Source organism: Acinonyx jubatus, chromosome X (genome assembly GCF_027475565.1).
Source record: "Acinonyx jubatus isolate Ajub_Pintada_27869175 chromosome X, VMU_Ajub_asm_v1.0, whole genome shotgun sequence".
Lineage (NCBI taxonomy): Eukaryota > Metazoa > Chordata > Mammalia > Carnivora > Felidae > Acinonyx > Acinonyx jubatus.
In genome coordinates this window covers 59,674,826-59,692,543 of record NC_069389.1, presented here as the reverse complement: position 1 = coordinate 59,692,543, position 17,718 = coordinate 59,674,826, and the positions used below count along the sequence as shown (strand labels likewise).

At 37.1% G+C, this 17,718-nt stretch overlaps 1 protein-coding gene and 1 long non-coding RNA gene across 2 annotated transcripts in view; one reads left to right on the top strand and one right to left on the bottom strand.

Moving 5' to 3' along the window:
- The window catches only part of ZDHHC15 (zinc finger DHHC-type palmitoyltransferase 15), a 225,479-nt gene that overhangs the window by 189,945 nt on the left and 17,816 nt on the right, over positions 1 to 17,718 (top strand). The gene's annotated exons all lie outside the window — the stretch shown is intronic.
- The window catches only part of LOC128311614 (uncharacterized), a 63,306-nt gene that overhangs the window by 35,238 nt on the left and 10,350 nt on the right, over positions 1 to 17,718 (bottom strand). The gene's annotated exons all lie outside the window — the stretch shown is intronic.

The following is a 17,718-nucleotide window of genomic DNA, read 5'->3' as shown; positions in this document are numbered from 1 at the left end:
TAAACTGTTAAGTAAAAATGTTATATCACAGTCTGAAACTATATAAAGTCTTTATCTTCTTTAAAATCCATGCCTCGGGGCACCTGGTTGCTCAGTTGCTTAAGCATGGACTTCAGCTCAGGTCATGATCTCATGGATCATGAATTTGAGCCCCACATTGTGCTTTGTGCTGACAGCTCAGAGCCTAGAGCCTGCTTCAGATTCTGTGTCTCCCTCTCTGTTTGCCCCTCCCCTACTCTCGCTCTCTCTCTCTCTCTCTCTCTCTCAAAAATAAAGAAACATTAAAAAAATAAATAAAATCCATGCCTTATTTTAATATAGCATTATACTATGAAAAGAAATACTTTTATGAAGTCAGTTTTTTTTAATTGAGGTAAAATTAGTATATTACATTATACAACTTTCAGGTGTATAGCATCATAATTCAACATCTGTGTACACTGCAAAATGATTACCACCCAAAGCATAGTTACCACTGTTCATATAATTTGCCCCCTTCACCTATTTCACTCACCCTCCAACCCCCTTTCCATCTGGTAACCATCAATCTGTTCTCTGTATTTATGACTTTGTTTTTGTGTTGTTTTATTTGTTTTGTTTTGTTTTGTTTTAGATTCCACATATGAGTGAAATCATATGGTATGTCCCTTTCTCTGTATGACTTAATTTACTTAGCATAACACCCTTAAGGTTCATCCACGTTGTCACAAATGGTGAAATTTCATTCTTATTTATGGATGAATACTATTTCAGTGTGTGAGTGTGTGTGTGTGTGTGTGTGTGTACCACATTCTCTTTATCCATTCATCCATCATTGGACACTTAGGTAGTTTCCATATTTTTGTTTTGTTTTTTAAGTAATCTCTATACACAACATGGGACTTGAACTTATGACCCCAAGATCAAGATTTGCATGCATTACTGACTGAGCCAGCCAGGCACCTCATCCACATCTTATCTATTGAAAATAATGCTACAGTGAACATAGGGGTGCATATATATTTTTGAATTACTCTTTTTATATTCCTCAGATAAATACCCAGAAATGGAGTAGCTAGATCATATGATAGAAATATTCTTAATTTTTTGAGTAATCTCCATACTGATTTCCACAGTGGCTATACCAATTTATATTCCCACCAATACTGTACAAGAGTTCCCTTTTCTCCACATCCTCTCCAGCACTTGATATTTTTTATCTTTTTGATAATTCCCATTCTAAGAAGTATGAGGTGATGGATGTGTCATTGTGGTTTTGATTGGTATTTCCCTAATAATTTGTGATGTTGAACATCTTTATATGCGCCTGTTGTCCACCTGTATGTCTTCTTTGGAAAAATGTTTATTCAGATTCTTTGTCCATTTTTGATCAGTTGAGTTGTATGAGTTCTTTATGTATTTTAATTTTAACCCCTTTTTGGGTATATGATTTACAAATCTCTTCTCCCATTCAGTAGATTGCCTTTTTGTTTTGATGATGATTCTTTAGCTGTGCAGAAGCTTTTTTGTTTGATGTAGTCCCATTTGATTATTTTTTATTTTGTTTCCCTTGCCTTTGTCATCAATCCCCAAACACATCAATAAGACTGATGTCAAAGACTTTGCCACCTATGTATTCTCCTAGGAATTTAATGTTTTCAGGTCTTATGTTCAAATCTTAAATCCATTTTGAATTAATTTTTGTGTATGGAGAAAGGTATTGGTCTAATTTCATTTCTTTGTGTGTGGCTGTCTAGTTTCCCCAACACCACTTACTGAAGAGACTATTCTCTCTCCATTTTATGTTCTTGGTTCCTTTGTCATAAATTAATTGTCCATATGTGTCTAGGTCTGAGCTCTCAATTTTCTTCCACTGATCTGTGTATCTATTTTTATGCCAATGCCATACTGTTTTGGTTACTATAGCTTTCTAGTACAGTTTGAAAACAGGGAGCATGATACCTCCACCTTTGTTCTTTCTTGGCTATTCAAGATCTTTTGTAATTTCATACAAATTTAATTTTTTTTCTATTTCTGTGAAAAAATGCAGTTGTAATTTTGATAAGGGTTGCATTGAATCTGTAGATTGCTTTGGGTAATATGGACATTTTAACAATATTAGTTCTTCTAATCCATAAGCGTGGAATATCTTTCCATACTTTTCTGCCTTCAATTTCTTTTATTAGTGTCTGATAGTTTTCAGTGTACAGACCTTTCACCTTCTTGGTTAAATTTATTTCTAGGTATTTTATTCTTTATGATGCAAGTGTAAATGGAATTGAAAGAATTGTGTATGCTGCTCTTTTAGGATATATATCTGAATATATCTGTTAAGTCCATTGGGTCCAGTGTGTCATTTAAAGCCATTGTTTCCTGTTTTATTTTCTGTATAGATGATCTGTCCATTGATGTAAGTGGGGTGTTATAGTCCCCTTCTATTCTTGTACTATTAATTCATTCTTTTATGTTTGTTACTAACTACTTTATACATTTGAGTGCTCTCATTTTGGGTCCATAAATATTTACAATTATTACATATTCTTATTGGGTTGTCCCCTTTATTATGATATACTGCCCTTCTTCATCTCTTGATACAGTCTTTGGTTTTAAAATCTGATATAACTTTGGTTTAAAGTCTTATATCAGCTTGTCTAATATAAGTATTGCTACTCTGGCTTTCTTTTGACGTCCCTTTGTGTGATAAATGTTTCTCTATCCCCTCAGTTTAAATCTGCATGTGTCTTTAGGTCTAAAATGAGTCTCTTGTAGGCAGCATATAGATAGGTCTTATTTTTTTATCCATTCTGACACCCTATGTCTTTTGATTGGAGCACTTAGTCCATTTACATTTAATTATTGCTAGATATGTATTTAGTGCCATTTTATTACCTGGGTTTTTTTTTTTCGTTATTTCTGGACATGTTTTCTGTTCTTTTCTTTGTCACTTTTGGTCTTTCCTTTACCCTCAAATAGTCCCTTTTATTATTTCCTGCAGGGCTGGTTTAGTGGTTATAAACTCCTTTAGCTTTTGTTTGTCTGAGACACTCTTTATCTTCTATTCTGAATGATGGGCTTACTGGATATTTTTTGCATTCAGTACTTTGAATATATCATGCCACTCCCTTCTGGCTTTCCAAGTTATTTATGAGAACTTTCCAGCTAACTTTAACATTCTTCCCTTAAAAGTTAAGGACTTTTTTTTTCTTGCTGCTTTTAAGATTTTTCTTTATCACTATATTTTGCAAATTTAATTATGATATGTCTTGGTGTTGGCCTGCTTTTGTTGATTTTGTTGGGAATTTTCTGTGACTCTTGGATGTCGATGCCTGTTTCCTTCCCCCAGATTAGGGAAGTTTTCAGCTATAATTTCCTCAAATAAATTTTCTTCCCTCTTTACTCTCTCTTTCTCTGGGATTCCTATATGAATATTTTCATATGTGATGGAGTCAGTGAATTCCCTAAGTCTATTCTCATGTTGCATAAGTCTTCTTTCTTTTGTTCACCTTCATCAGTTTCCAGTGTTTTATTTTCTGTATCACTAATTCATTCTTTTGCTTCTTGCAACCTGCTGTTGACTGCATCAAGCCTGCTTCCAATCTAATTTATTACATTCTGCATTTCTGATTGATTCTTTTTTAACTCTATTATCTCTGAGAATCTTCCTGATGTCTTCCTATCAAGGATCTTCCTGATGTCTTCCATTCTTTTCTCAAGCCCAGTGAGTATCCTTATGATCATTGCTTTAGGTTCTCCATAAGGCGTGTTACTTTTATCTGTTTTGCTTACATCTCTGGCCATGGCCTTCTTCTTTCATTTGTGGTGAATTCCTCCATCTTGGCATTTTGTCTAAGTCTCCGCCTTTGTCTGTGTTAGAAAAACTGAGAGTAATGGCTTTATGAGGAAGTCACATAGTGTTTGGGACCTGGTGATTCAGGAAGCATCTTTGGTGTGTGCTGTCTGCACTCTGCTGTTGTGTTTTGGCTGCTTTATCCTATAGGCCAATTGTCTGCCGAGACTGTCTTTGCCTATGGTCAGTAGTGTCTGGTCCTTGAGTAGAATGTTGCAAAGTTTAAGTATATGTACTCTGATCTGCATGCTAAATGAGACCTAATACTACTTCCTCTAGAACTTCAGAATTCTCTGTTGGGAGACATGGTGTGGGCAGGGGTTTCTGCTGGTGTTCTGGGAAAGGGGCCCACCATGCTGGGACTGAGGCAAGCTTGACTGAGAAGGGCAGCCTTGCCAGAACACAGGGATGTGGGACTTGCTGTAAGCAACTTAGGCAGCCACTGTCAGTGCTGTGCGTTTCCCACAGGTGGTTCTGTGTTTATGCTGAGGGGCCAGGGAGGGAAATCAGGCCAGGTAGCTCCCTTGTCCCTTGAGAGGCATCTCTGTGAATGCTGCCTGTTAGGAAAGCTCTAAGAACAGTGAATATTCTCCCCCATGTGTGTCCCAGGTGTTTTTCAGATCACTGTTTCCATGCTCTCTGCCTCTGGGTTTTTGCCTGCATTCTCTCCAAGAGCAGTACAGTTCCCTCTGGGCTCTATCCCACCCAAACCCGCTGACCTTTAAAACTCTAGGCTTTAAACCCCACAAGTTACAAGAACTTATGAAAATCAGCCCCTCTTGTTTTCCCAGCCAATGATTTTGAGGAAATATTCTCCTTGTGTGTTTTCCTGTGTGCTCTACTCTCTCTTGATCTTCTCTGCAACCACATATCCCTCCCCTCTGGAACACCTGAGATCCATTTCTCCCCTGAACCATGTCTCCACATCTCCATCCTTCTTCGATGTGGCTTCTTCTCTACCTTTAGTTGTGAAGTTTGCTCTGTCAGTCTTCAGGTTGATTTCTGGAGTATTTAGAATGATTTGATAGTTATCTAGCTGTGTTTGAGGGACAAGACAAGCCTAGGGTCTACCTACTCCACTGCCATCTTCTACCCAACTCCTTATTTTATTTTCATTTTTTAATGTTTATTTATTTTAAGAGGGAGCGACAGAGAGAGAGAGACAGAGAGAGAGAGAGAGAGAGAGAGAGAGAGAGAGAGAGAGAGAGAAAGCGTGAGTGGGGGAGGGACAGAGAGACAGAGAATCCCAAGCAGGCTCCACACTGTCAGTGCAGAGCCTGACACGGGGCTTAAACTCACAAACTGCCAGATAATGACCTGAGCTGAAATCGAGAGTCAGTCAGTCAACCAAGTGAGCCACCCAGGCGCCCCCCCACCCAACTCCCTATTTTAATAATTTCAATACAGTATATCTCAGGAAGGATATCAAGAAAAAAATCTCTGTAATACAGAAAGAAAATTTTGCTTTAATTTGCTAATTCAGTCTTCTGGTGTTCATGATATCCAGAGCTTGGAAAAATTAGTTGCCTTATCAAATGCTGGGTACTTATCCAGAAAAAAATATTAAATTAAACTCTAGCATATTGTGTGTTTTATATAGAGCCCAATTTCATACTGTTTTGTTTGGATAAAACTTTTTTTGTATGAAACAATTAGTAACTGCTCAAGTAGAAGAGTTTTCTGATTTATTTTCAATCTTGTAGTTTCTGCTTCCATAACAAATAATCCATTAGGGGAAAAAAAACAGAATTAATAAGCTAGTATTTGCTGAGAACACATTAATGTTATGACACTGGAATCATAAGATGCATTGTGCATTATTGTCTGTAAACTCAAGTATTTTGCATTTATTTGGGGAGATAAGACACATATATGAAAAGTTGCCTACAAGGCACAATATAAGGCATGTTGTTGACCAAATAAGTAGAATCTTGAAGTTTATGCTACAGGAATTCAAAGGAGAGAATTATTCCTATGCCTAGTCAAAAGGCATTACAGAGAAGGTAGGATTTGGGACTTAAAGATTATATAAGATTTGAATTGGTGACAAGGAATAAAGAGACAGAAAGTGCATGGAAAGTCATAGGTTATAATACATGAGACCCCAAGCTAAGTGAGGGGGACTTAAAAAAAGTAGCCTACCTCCAGCAAAGAGTTTGAATGGTGGAGGAATGGATGGAAACTCTTTAAAGTCAGAGACCTAGTTACCTTGATTTCTCTATTCTCTGCAAACCTTGCAAAATAGGGTTGCATATAGAAGATGATTGTGAGATTAGTCAACAAGTAAATTGGTGCCAGATTGGGTAGGACCTTAGATACAAGACTAAGATATTTATTGTATGGGTGATGGGGAACAAGTGATGGTTTTTGTGCAGAGGCATGATGTAAGGAAAATGTTGTTTTAGGAAGATGATAAACTGATATTCCTAACAAAGCATACTTCCATCCTATGTCAGAGATTGCTCTAATTTCTAGACCTTCTGAGAGAATTGGTAAGAGCCCTTCTTTTTCATCAGAATTCAAATTTTCCAAGTACATCCTGAATATAGGAGCTCTGATTCTCATCCAAGAGGCCTTTCACATTAAGAACTGTGTTGTTTAGACGTATCTATGGGTGACATTCTGTGCAATCACCTGCCAGTTTGAGACAGCCATTGAATCTTGCTTAAAGAAAAAAAATTACTTTATCACATAGTTCTTTGGGCCTAACCAGACATTTGTGATCATGCATGAGGAACTTTAAGATACTACCATAGTACTTAGGCAAGGCCCTAAGTTAAATTCATGCTTTCTACATCAAAGAATATACCCCTTCAGGGTACCCAATTGCTTTATTTATTCCCATGCAGTGTGTCAATAGGAAGGGCCAACTGTGGAAGGGTCCATAGTTTCAGTCAATTCTTTACCAGCTTTCTATATAGGAATTGAAAATACATAGTCCTATACTAACATTTTACCAACTTGATCTTCCAATGAGTTATACTTATGAAAGGCTATTTTCTATCATTTCTACATACAGGATTTAGTACCATTCTAGGGAAGAATGTCTGGTTGGTTGACCAAGAATATTTAGGTAAAGGACAGGGTAGAGGGAGTAACTAACATTTGTTAAATGTATTTTAACAGATAAGACCCATACCTGAAAAACTGCTTAACAAAACACAATACAGGATATAATGTTGACCAAATGGGTACAACGATAAAGTTCTATAGCAATTCAAAGAGTGATTCCTGCAGGCTAGACTGGTCAGAAAAGTCTTTACAGAGGAAGTGGAATTTGGGCCTTGAAGATTAGATAGAATTTGGATTGGTGGCAAGGAATGAAGAGGCAGAAGGTACAGGTAAGTCACAAGTAGTGCATGAGACCACAAGCTATGCAATGAAGACAGTAACCTTCAAAGATTTTGAGTGGTAAAGGACTGGATAGGAATTCTATGATTTCAGAGACCTTGTAACATTTATTTCATTATTCTCTGCAGCCCTAGCAAAAGAAGGTTGCATATAGATGATTGTTCGGTTCTAAGGGTACAACTATCATTTGTTTAATGGCTATTTGATGCAAAGTTATTTATAGGCATTGTCACATATAAGAGCCATAGTCATTTTATGAGTTGTAAATATTAAATAACCCCATTTTATAGATGAGGAAACTCAAGAGAAGTATAGAGAAACCCAAAGTCACATAGGTAATAAATGACAGAATCTGGCTCCAAAGTCCAAACCCTTAACCACTGTACCACCCAGCGTCTCTCCTTTGCTATTTACTTTTAAGTTTATAAACCTTTTTAAGGTCCATTTAAAAAAATTATCTCAGAAATTATCAGAAAGAGAATGATGAAAAAACAAGGGTAAAGCTGTGGCATGAGAATCATCTCCCAGCTTTGCCACTGGATTCAATGCATGAGTTTTGGAAAGTCCATTCTCTCCTCTGGACCTCACTTTCAATTGCAAGATCCCCAAGCTATCCTCAGCTCTAAGGTGTGATGTTCTATAATCCTTTCTGGTACTGAGGAGTCAGAAGTCAAACTGAATAACCACAACAAGATATCTTTAACCAAATGGCTCTTTTTTCTTTTTTGGAAGAAATATATCCATGCAGCTACTGTAAGCTCACATTATAAATATGATTTCCATATTCTGGGCAAAATTTCTTTAATCAAGTATTCCCTCTAAGTACACCCAGTTGCTACCTCTTATCACATACACCTACCATTTTGACCACCAGCCTATAAACAAACTATTATCACACTCATCATTTGCCTTTACTTGAGAGTAGAAATTCTAAGTCTCATCCCTGAAAGTATCAAACATAACACACTAGGTTAGGGAGGGGCTACCCTATAGATAGGCAAGCATTTCCCAACGATTTGTTCCTCACCCTTCTAGATAAGAAGGGAGTGACCATACCCACAGGTCCTGAAAAACTTAACTCATGCAGTAATATCATGGATGTTCATCTTACTAATTTACTTGCAAAGTCCAACCTTGAGCTCTAAATTGGTATATTTCCCTGAAATATTGAAGTTCTCCAATCAATCAGTTCAATTCAGAAAGCATTTCTTGAAGGTACACCTCAAACAAGGTACTGTGGAAGTATACAAAGATATATAAAAGTGACCTCTGCCCCCAAGGAATTTGCACTTGTAAGGAAGGATAGGAAAAGGACATAAGTCTAACACAATACTTATAATGTGCACATTGCCATAAAAGTGATGATAGCAATTGTATACCTAATGTAGGCTTAGCCCCTTACTAAGTACTATGTGGTACACATGGCAAGTGTATGATTGTTGGTGATGCTTAAACACTGAGAATATCCATAAAGGGGAAAGCAAATGGGCTATAGTGGTAAAGGTTTTGAGGAAGAGGCAGAACTTAAGCTAGATGTTATTTGGATGGGTAACATCTAGATAGATGCTAGAAAAAAGGAAACAGCATTCCAGGTAAGAAGTATAACATGAATGTGGTAAAAACATGGCGAAAGCCATAAAATCCTAAGTATAAGGTGGACATTGTGGGTTGTGGGAGGTAATCTTAGAGAGGTAAGATATGGCCAGATGATAAAGGGCATTGTAGATTTGATACAGTAAGACATCACTATGGGGTGCCTGGGTGGCTCAGTTGGTTAAGTGTCTGACTTCAGCTCAGGTCATGATCTCAGAGTTTGTGAGTTCAAGCCCTGCGTCAGACTCTGCACTGACAGCTCAGAACCTGGAGCCTGTTTCGGATTCTGTGTCTCCCTTTCTCTTCCCCTCCCCTGCTTGCACTCTGTCTCTGTCTCTCTCAAAAATAAATAAAAACATCAAAAATGTATTTCTTTTTATATTAAATATAATTTATTACCAAATTGGTTTCCATACAACCCCCAGTGCTCATCCCAACAGGTGCCCTCCTCAATGCCCATCACCCACTTTCCCCTCTCCCCTACCCTACAGGAAAAATTAAAAAAAAAAAGAAATCACTATTAATTTTATGGTATTAAGTGATATTGATATAATTAAAGACAAATTTTATAAAGATTAATTAGTTACTAGTATGCAGGATGAATTGAAATTCGGAGAGACAAAAAGCAGAAAGAGTGATAGTTGGGCATGTGTCACAATGGTTTCATGAGTGACGCTAACACTAGAAATGAAGAGGAAGGATCAAAGGCAAGAGACATTTTAATAACTGGAAATAGTCCCAGTGACTGGAGAGATCAGGGCATCATTCATATAGAGATGGCAGCTAAACCTATGAGAGGTGTAGGAGATCATCAAGGGGGAAAGAAAGTAAAGCTAGGGAAAGGAAATAAATGTGAAATCTGGAATCACCTAAGTAATGTTGAGATGCATATATGATGAGGACAAGGAAATGAATGGAGAAAGAAAATGATAATTTAAAGGACAGAGCCTTGGAGGATACTCATAATTTGGGTAGGAGAATCACAAAAATACGGTGAATGAAAAATATTGCCCTATTTTACAGATGAAAAAGCTGAGGCTGAGGAGGTAAAGTGACTTATGTAAGGCCATGAAGAGGTTGCAACTCAAAGTTCTTCCAGATTCCACATTGTGTCCATTTCCCTACACTTCGCAAACTCTGGGAACTAATGACTAGAAAGAAGCATACACATACTGTTATGGTCACTTCCCATGGTATGCAGGGTTTATGTGGGAATGTAGGATTTTAAAGGAAAAGAGGAGATCTAGAATAAGAAAGGGAGAGAATGAATGCTGAGCACTAAGACTAAAATTACATCATTCTTTGTTTAAGTAAACATCTATTGAATAAATGATGAAATCACTACAACACAGGTGGCAAGAGCAGAAGGGAGTGGGGAAAGCAGTATAGGCGCAGTTGGTAGAAGAAAAATCGACTTCCTAAATTCTTCATTTCTTTTCTATTATGTATAGCATGATTTTTTGAAGTATATGCATATTTTTCAATTTAGTCCTCATGATGACTCTACCTTTGCCACCTTAACTTGATCTCCTCCAGGAGTAACAACATGAAGTTGATAATCCAGTTTTTCAGCTCAGTTTTTCAGCCTGAGCTGAAAAATGTTTGCAGACATTTGATCATGTCTGCAAACCTGATCAAATAATTGCTGGGAGGAACTGTTGGTGCCAAATAATTGTGTGTATTATAGTGGTAAAAAAGCAAAAGCAAAGCCATTTAGCAGAATACTAAAAGCCAATTTCTTAAAAATGTGCACCACCAAACCATACCTACAAAATTCTGAGACACCCAACCATCAGCAAGGAGCAGCAAGGCAAATAGTGCATTGTATCCCCAGAATTGCATTTCACACTTTATCAGTCACCTTCTTAGTAGAAATGTATAGGTGAGATGAGATGTATGTTTAAGCCCTTACTGCCTCTTTTTCTCTTAGAGCTATCTGATAAACATGAATTATTTTCTATATATCCTTCACTGAAGATTTAGGTCAATACAGATTCTTTCTGTTCAGACTTAAGGGCAAGAACACCCTAAGCCTGAGATTCCAGATAAGACAGAATGTTGTGCCCACTATGGAGCCATGATTCCAAAGACAGACATTCTCAAAGCCACTTTTACTTTTCTACTTTTCATGGAACGAAGCAATCTTGGCTCTGGAATCTGTCTGGTTAGCGTAGGAACATGAGAGTTTTCCAACCTGCTGTGGCAAAGGTAGCCCATCTTGGTGGGCATCTATACTCTGTGATCCATACCTCACATTTATGCAAGTACTCTGAATGGCACATTGATTTCATAAAGGAGAATACACTAATCAAAACTATAAGGGACAACCACGACCAACTTTGTATGTATGTATGTATGTATGTATGTATGTATTTTAAGTTTTTAATTAAATTCCAGTTAACATACAGGGTAATGTTAGTTTCAGGTGTACAATATAGTGATTCAACAGTTCCATACAACACCCTGTGCTGTTAACAATATTTAACCCATCCCACCCCCACTTATTTAACCCATTCCCCCACCAACCTCCATTTTGGTAACCATCAGTTTCTTCTCTATACTTAAGCGTTTCTTTCTTGGTTTGCCTCTCTCTCTCTCTCTCTCTCTCTCTCTCTCTCTCTTTCTTTGCTCATTTCTTTGGTTTCTTAAGTTCCTCATATGAGTGAAATCATACGGTATTTTTTTTCTCTGACAAACTTATTTTGCTTACCATCATACTCTTTAGCTCAATCCATGTCATTGCAAATGGCAAGATTTCATTCTTTTTTATGCCTAATATTTGTAGATAGATAGATAGATACATACATACATACATACACACACACACACATACATATAAGAATATGTGTATATATGGATAGATATCTATATAAAGAGATAGATATACACACCCCACATCATCTTCCTCCATCCATCTATTGATGGATACTTGGGCTATTTCCATAATTTAGATATTGTATATAATGATACTATAAACTTCGGAGTTCATGTATCCCTTTGAATTCCTGTTTTTATATTCACTGGGTAAATACCTAGGAGTGCACTTCTGGATCACAGAGTCGTTCTATTTTTAAATTTTTGAGGAACCTCCATACTGCTTTCCAGAGTGGCTGCACCAGTTTGCATTCCCACCAATAGTGCAAGAGGGTTCCCCTTTCTCCACATCTTCACCAACACTCCCTTTCTTGTATTGTTGATTTTAGCCATTCTGACAGGTGTGAGGTGGTATTTCATTGTAGTTTTGATTTGCATTTCTCTGATGATCAGTGATATTGACCATCTTTTCATGTACCTGTTGGCCATGTGGATGTCTTCCTCGGAAAAATATCTATTCATGTCTTCTGCCCACTTCTTAATTGGATTATTTGTTTTTTTGGATGTTGAGTTTTATAAGTTATTTATATATTTTGGGTACTAACCCTTTATCAGATATGTCATTTGCAAATATCTTCTCATTCCATAGGTTGCCTTTTAGTTTTGTTGACTGTTTCCTTCACTGTGCAGAAGTGTTTTTTTTTATGAAGTCCTAATAGTTTATTTTTACTTTTGTTTCTCTTGCCTCAAGAGACATATCCAGAAAGAAGTTGCTACAGCCAATATCAAAGGCATTACTACCTGTGTTCTCTTATAGAATTTTTATGGTTTCAGGTCTCAAATTTAGGTCCTTCATCCATTTTGAATTTATTTTTGTGTTTGGTGTAAGAAAGTGATCCAGTTTCATTCTTTTCCATGTTGCAGTCCAGTTTTCCCAACACCCTTTGTTGAAGACACTCTTTTCCCATTAAATATTCTTTCCTGCTTTCTCAGAGATTAATTAACCATACAGTTGGGGGTTCATTTCTGGGATTTCTATTCTGTTCCATTGGTATATATGCCTATTTTTGTGACAGTACCATACTGTTTGGATCACTACAGCTTTGTGGGAGTGTTTTGTTTTGTTTTTGTTTTTGTTTTGTTTTGTTTTTGGGTCACCTTTGCAATATAACTTCAAGCCTGGAATTATTATGCCTCCAGGTTTGCTTTTTGTTTTCGAGGTTGCTTTGGCTATTTGGGATCTTTGCAGTTCCATAAAAATTTTAGGATTGTTTGCTGTGAAATTTGTTGGTGGAATTTTGATAGGAATTTTATTAAATGTGTAGTTTACTTTGGGTAATATCAACATTTTGACAATATTTTTCTTCCAATCCATGAGCATGGAATGTTTTTCCATTTTTTTGTGTGTGTCATCTTCAATTTCTTTCATCAGTGTTTTATAGTCTTCAGAGTACACATCTTTCACCTCTTTGGTTACGTTTATTCCTAGGTATCATATAGTTTGGGGCTCAACTGTAAATGGGATTGATTCCTTGATTTCTCTTTTATTATTGGTGTATAGAAAAGCAACATATTTCAGTATGTTGATTTTGCATCCTGTGACTTTGCTAAATTCGCGTATCAATCCGAGCAGTTTATTTTTTTTTTTTTTTGAGGAGTCTTTCAGGTTTTCTATATATAGTATCATGTCATCTGCAAATAGTGAAAATTTTACTTCTTCCTTCCCTATTTAGATGCATAGTATTCCTTTTCGTTGTCTGATTGCTGTGGTGATGACTTACAGTACTATATTAAAAACTAATGGTGAGAGTGGACATCCCTGTCTTGTTCCTAACCATATACATAAAGTTCTCATTTTTTTCCCATTGAGTTTGATGTTGGATGTGGGGTATTTGTATATGGCCTTAATCATATTGAGGTATGTTCCCTCTAAATCTATTTTGTGGAGGGTTTTTATCATGAATGGATGTTGTATTTTGTCAAATGCACTTTCTGCATCTATTCAATGATCATATGGTTCTTATCCTTTATTTTGTTAATGTGGTGTATCACGTTGATTGATTTGAGAATATTGAACCACCCTTGCATCCCAGGAACAAATCCCACTTGACCATGGTGAATAATTTTTTAAAATGTTGTTGGATTTGGTTTGTTAGTATTTAATTGAGAATTTTTGCGTCTGTATTCATCAGGGTACTGGCATGTAGTTCTTTTTTTTTTTTTAGTGGTGTCTCAATCTGGTTTTGATATCAGGATAATGTGGGCCTTATAGAATGAATTTGGAAGTTTTCCTTCCTATTCTATTTTTTAAAACAGTTTGAGAAGAATAGGTATTAACTCTTCTTTAAATATTTGGTAAAATTTGCGTATGAAGCCATCTGGTCCTCCACTTTGGTTTGTTTCCAGTTTTTTTTTTTTGCGTTTTTTGTGGGTTTTTTTTGTTTGTTTTTGTTTGTTTTTTGTTACTGATTCAAGTTCTTTGCTGTTTATTGGTCTGTTCAAGTTTTCTATTTCTTCCTATTTACATTTTGGTAGTTTGTATGTTTCTATAAATTTATCTATTTCTTCCAGGTAGTGCAAATTGTTGACCTAAATTTTTTCATAATGTCCTGTTGTAATTATTTGGATTTCTGTAATATTAGTTGTCTTCATCCTCTCTCATTTGTGATTTTATTTATTTGGGTCTTTTTTTCTTTTTGATAAGTTGGCCAGGTGTTTATCAATTTTATTGACTTTTTCAAAGAACCAGCTCCTGGTATTATCGACCTATTCTATTGTTTTCTTAGTTGCTATATGATTTATTTCTGCTCTAATCTTTATTATTTCCTTCCTCTTGCTGCCTTTAGCCTTCTTTTGTTGTTCTTTTTCTAGCTCCTTTAGGTGTATGGTTAGGTTTTGAGGTGAGATTTTTCTTGCTTCTTGAGGTAGGCATACTTCCCTCTTATACCTGCTTTTGCAGTCACAAAGGTTTTGGGCCATGGTGTCTTATTTTCTTTTGTTTCCATGTATTTTTTAATTTCTTCTTTGATTTCCTGGTTTACCCATTAATTGCTAAGTAGCATGCTGTTTAACCTACATGTATTTGTGGTCTTTCCTGATCCTTTCTTATGGTTGACTTCTACTTTCATAGCATTGTGGTCAATAAAGTTACATGAAGTTGCATGGTATGACTTCAATATTTTTATATTTGTTGAGGCCTGCTTTATGACCTAGTATGTGATCTAGTCTGGAGAATTTCCTATGTGTGCTTGAAAAGAATGTGTATGGGTGATGGGTATTGTGGAGGGCACCTTTTGGGATGAGCACTGGGTGTTGTATGGAAACCATTTTGACAATAAATTTCATATATTGAAAAAAAAAGAAAAGAATGTGTATGCTGTTGTTTCAGGATGGAACGTTCTGAATATATCTGTTAAGTCCATCAGGTCCAGTGTGTCATTCAAAGCCATTGTTTCCTGGTTTATTTTCTGTACAGATGTTCTGTCCATTAATGTAAGTTGGGTGTTAAAGTCCTCTACTCGTATTGTATTATTATGAATTAGTTCCTTTATGTTTTTTATTAACCGTTTTATATATTTGGGTGTTTTCATGTTGGGTGCATAAATACTTACAATTTTTGGATCATCTTGTTGGATTGTCCTGTTTATGATTATATAGTGCCCTTCTTCATTTCTTGTTACACTCTTTGTTTTAATGTCTAGTTTGTCTCATATAAGTATTTCTTCTCCAGCTTTCTTTTTTTTAATGTTTATTTTTGAGAGAGAGAGATAGAGCACAAGCAGGGGAGGGGCATAGAGAGGGAGACACAGAAAGTGAAGCAGACTCCAGGCTCTGAGCTGTCAGCCCAGAGCCCAATGTGGGGCTTGGACGCACAAGTCATGAGATCATGACCAGAGCCAAAGTTGGACACTCAACCAACTGAGCCACCCAGGCACCCCTCCAGCTTTTTTTTTGACAGCAATTTGTGTGATAAATTTTTCTCCATCTTCTCACTTTCCATCTGCAGGTGTCTTTAGGTCTAAAATGAGTTTCTTGTAGGCAGCATATAGATAGGTCTTGTATTTTATCCATTCTGACAACCTATATCCTTTGATTGGAGTGTTTAGTCCATTTACATTCATAGTAATTTTTGATATATATGTATTTAGTGCAGTTTATTACTTGTTTTATCATTGTGTCTAGAGAGTATCTCTGATCCTTTCTTGTCTTTGTCACTTTTGGTCTTTTCTTTCCACTCATAGAACCCCTTTAATATTTCTTGCAGGTATGGTTTAGTGGTCATGAACTCCTTTAGTGTTTGTTTTTCTGGGACACTCTTTTTTTCTCCTTCTATTCTGAATGATAGCCTTGCTGAATAGAGTATTCTTGGCAGCAGATTTCTCCCATTCAGCATTCCGAATGTATTATGACAGTCCCGTTTGACTTGCAAAGTTTCTGTTGAGAAATCTCCAGTTAGCCTTATGGGTTTTCTCTGGTAAGTTAAGGACTTTGTTGCTTTTAAGATTTTTTTTATCACTGTATTTTGCAAAATTTATTATGATATGTCACGGTGTTGACTTGTTATTGTTGACTTGTATGGGTGTTCTCTGTGCTTCCTATATCTCAATGTCTGTTTCCTTCCCCAAATGGGGGAAATTTTCAGCTATTATTAAAAATAAATTTTCTGCCTTCTTTTCTCTCCTTCTTCTCGGACTCCTATGATATCAGTGTTTTTACATTTGATGGAGTCACTGAGTTCTCTAAGTCTATTCTTATGGTGCATAAGTCTTTTTCCTTTTGTGCAGCTTCATTATTTTCCATTATTTTGTCTTCTAGGTCACTGAGTAACCCTCTGCTTCTTGTAGGCCGCTCTCCATTGCATTAAGCCTGTTTCCGATCTTATTTATTGCATTCTTCATTTCTGATTGTTTTTTAATTCTTTTATCTCTGTGGTAATGGATTCCCTAATGTCTTCATCCTTTTCTCAAGCCCAGTGAGTATTCTTATGATCATTGCTTTAAATTCTCCAGCAGGCATGTTACCTATATCTGTTTCACTTAGATCTCTGGCTGTGGCCTTATCTTCTTCTTTCATTTATGATAGATTCCCCTGTTCTTCTATTTTGTCTCAGTCTCTGCCTATATGTGTGTGTAGAAAAGCCAGTTATTTCTCCTTATCCTGAATATAATGGCTTTATGATGAGGAGGTCATGTAGTGCCCAGAGCCTGATGCTCAGGAAGTGTCTCTGGCGTGTGCTTCATGCACTCTACTGTTGTGTTTTGGCTGCTCTATCCTTCAGGCCAGTCATCTGTGGAGGCTCTCCTTGCCTGCAGTGGGCAATATTTGGTCCCTGTCCTAAATGAGGTGAGTTTTAACTAGATGTGCTCTGGTCTGCTTGTGAAATGAGATCTGACACCACTTCCACCAAAACTGAGGCCCTGCAGAACTCTGGTCTGGAGATATATTCTGGGTTGGGGTTTGTGGTGGTCTTCTGGGGGAGGGGCCAGCTGTGCTGGGATTGAGGCAAACGTGACTGAGAAGTGCAGTCCCACCAGTGTGCAGGGGTATGGGGCTTGGTGTAAGCAAGTTGGCAGCCAATGTCAGCACTGCTGTTTCCTGCAGGTGGCTCTGTACTTATGCTGAGGGGTGGGGGAGATAAATGGTGCCAGCCAGCTCCTTTGTTCCTGGAAGGCATCTCTGTGAATGCTGCCTCTCAGAGATGTGCTCTTAGAAGATTGAATAATATTACCCCTGTATGCCCCATTCTTCCGATCATTGTTTCCATAGTATCTACCCCTGGGTTGTTTGCCTGCCCTCTCTCCAAAAGCAACACAGTACCCTCCGGGCTTTGCCTAGGCCAAGCTGCTGATCTTTAAACCACGAAGGTTTAAGCTCTGCTGTTTGCAAGAACTCATGAAATTCAGCCCCTCTCCTTTTCCAAGTCAATGGTTTTGGGGAAACATTCTCTTTGTGCATATCCCTGTGTGCTTTTCTCCCTCTCCCCTTCTCCGCAACCATGGTTCCCTCTTCTCTGCAGCAACTATGATCTGTTTCTCCCCTGAACCATGTCTTCCCATTTTCTACCTTCTTCCATGTGTCCCCTTCTCTCCCTTTAGTTGTGTAGTTGTTCTGTCAGTCTTCAATTCTATTTCTGG